Genomic DNA, 2961 nt, shown 5'->3' on the forward strand with positions numbered 1-2961 from the left:
AGATGCTGGAGATCAGAGTCGAAAGAGTGGTGCTGGAAAAGCACAGCAAGCCAGGCAGCATCTGAGGACCAGGAAAATCCCAGTTTCAGGTAAAGCACTTCATCAGGAATGAGGCTTAAGCCTGAAACGTTGACTCTCCTGCTCTTCGGATGTTACCTGACCTGCTGTGCTTTTCCAGCACCAAACATTTTGACTCACCAACACCGTGTACAAGCATACCAAGCCTTCCTTTATTTTATATTCCATTCCTAAAGGCCAACATTCCATTTGCCTTCCCAATTGCTTGTTGTTCCTGCATGTTTATTGTACCTACAGCAGAGGGACAGCAGTGATTTAGATTGGCAGCTCACTACCACCTTCTCAAAGGACAATTAGGGATGGGTAATAAATGCTGGACCAGCTGGTGACCCCCATGCCCCATGAATAAATAAAAAATGTAACATTTTGTGATTTAGACACAAGGACACCTAGATCTATCTGTATCAAGCATTCCTCAGTCTTATCACTATTCCTCAACACACAAACACACAACTCCGAAGCAGAAAGAGCCATTTGGCCTCCTCAGAGATGACTGATCTCTTGGTGTTTTGAATTCTGCATTCCCCTGATAACTTTCACTCCCAGCCAAGAATCCATCCACCTCCACCTTAAAAATATTGAAAGTCCCTCATCTCCATTCCCTTTCTTAGGCAAACTGTTCCAAAGTCACACAATTGTCCTGGTCTCTGTTTGAAAAGGGTTAGCAATAATTTTAAAACAGCACCCCCTGGTTATGGGCAGACCCACACAAGGGACAAGACCCCATGTCCACCTTGTCAACATTATTCTGGATCTTTAATCAGGTCCCCCTCACTTTTCCAAACTCCAGCCCAGTGTGTCCAACAGTTCCTCATTAGATAATCATTCCAGGTATCAATCCAGTCACCAAGTAACCAGCTATTACAGAATTGCAATCTCCAGACAGCTGTTTACTATAAACCCACAGACTCTCACACCAACCTGGACTACACCTCCTCCCACCAAGTATCCTGCAAGAACTCCATCCCATTCTCCTAAATCCTCCACCTCCGCCCCATCTGCTCAGACGAGAAGACATTCCACTCCCAAACATACTGGATGCCTACTTATTTCGAACAACATGCTTTTCCCTGCTCTGTCATCCAGATAGTCCTCCACCGCACCACCTCCATTCCCTGTTCCACTGCTCTAAACCTCCCTCCAAACGCAATAAAGACAGAGGTCCCATTGTCCTCACCTACCACCCCACCAGATCTTGCATCCAATAGATCATCCTTAAACACTCCCGCCAACTCCAATTAGACCCCACTGTCAGGACATCTTCCCCTCCCCACTTCTCTCTGTCTTCCACAAGGACTGTTCCCTTCATCTATCCATGGTCTCCCCACCAACACCCCCCAAAACCCCAGGTACCTTCCCCGCAACCGGCAAAGATGCAAGATCTGCCGGTATGCCGTCCCCCTCACCTCAATCTGGGGCCCCAAACAGTCCTTCCAAGTGAGGCAGAGGTTCACTTGCCTCGCTTCCGGTCTAGTTTACTGCATCAGGTGCTCCCGATGTGGTCTTCTCTACATCGGGGAGACCTAATGTAAACTTAGGGAACAGTTCGCTGAGCTTCGTAGCCAGGCCTGCAGGGGGCTGACTGGACCTCCCAGTCACTGCCCATTTCACTTCCCCATCCCACTCTTTTCAACATGACCATTGCCACAGCGAACCAGACCGCAAATTGGAGGGACATCTCATTTTCCACTTGGGCAGCCTACAGTCTGAAAAGACTCAACATTGCGTTCTCTAATTTCAGATAACCTCCCTCCCCATTCGGACTCTGTTCCCAGCCCCTCCTTGTCCCCTTTCACTCCTCCTTACCACCAACTGGATTCATTTCTCCCATTGACCAATCAGGTTGTACCCTCTACTGTCTCCACCTATCCCCACCTCATCACCCTGCCCCTCACCACCCCCTTTACCTGCAGCTCCCACACACCCACCCCCCAGTCTGGAAGAAGGGTTACACCCAAAACATTGACTTCTCCACCTCCTGATGCTGCCTGGCTGGCTGTGTTCCTCCAGCCTCCTGTTTGTCTCCCCTGGATTCCAGGATCTGCAGTTATTTTTTGTCTCTATTATAGAATCACAGTACTTTTATATTTCAAAAGGAGACCATAACCCTTCACATCGTTTCAATCCAAGTCATTACTCAATGACTTGGTCAGAGTATTAAGTACAGGAGTTGGGAGGTCATGTTGTGGCTGTACAGGACATTGGTTAGACCATTTTTTGAATATTGTGTGCAATTCTGGTCTCCTTCTGATCAGAAAGATGTTGTGAAATATGAAAGGGTATAGAAAAGATTTACAAGGATGTTGCCAGGGTTGGAGGATTTGAGCTATGGGGAGAGGCTGAACAGGCTGGAGCTGTTTTCCCCTGAGCGTCGGGGGATGAGGGGTGACTTTATTGAGGTTTATAAAATCATGAGGGGCATGGATAGGATAAATAGACAAAGTCTTTTCCCCACCCCTCCAACCGTAACAAGGACAGAACCCCCCTGGTGCTCACCTTCCACCCTACCAACCTTCACATAAACCAAATCATCCGCCGACATTTTCACCACCTCCAAACGGACCTCACCACCAGGGAGATATTTCTCTCCCCACCCCTTTCCGCCTTCCGCAAAGACCGTTCCCTTTGTGACTACCTGGTCAGGTCCACGCCCCCCTACGACCCACCCTCCCGTCCTGGCACCTTCCCCTGTCACCGCAGGATTTGCAAAACCTGCACCCACACCTCCTCCCTCACCTCTATCCAAGGCCCCAAAGGAGCCTTCCACATCCATCAAAGTTTTACCTGCACATCCACCAATATCATTTATTGTGTCCGTTGCTCCCAATGTGGTCTCCTCTACATTGGGGAGACTGGGCGCCTCCTCGCAGAGCGCTTTAGGGA

At 49.0% G+C, this 2961-nt stretch overlaps 1 protein-coding gene across 1 annotated transcript in view; it reads right to left on the minus strand.

Moving 5' to 3' along the window:
- Positions 1-2961, minus strand: part of LOC122565515 (proteinase-activated receptor 3-like) — a 13236-nt gene that overhangs the window by 9292 nt on the left and 983 nt on the right. The gene's annotated exons all lie outside the window — the stretch shown is intronic.

Source organism: Chiloscyllium plagiosum, chromosome 31 (assembly GCF_004010195.1).
Source record: "Chiloscyllium plagiosum isolate BGI_BamShark_2017 chromosome 31, ASM401019v2, whole genome shotgun sequence".
Lineage (NCBI taxonomy): Eukaryota > Metazoa > Chordata > Chondrichthyes > Orectolobiformes > Hemiscylliidae > Chiloscyllium > Chiloscyllium plagiosum.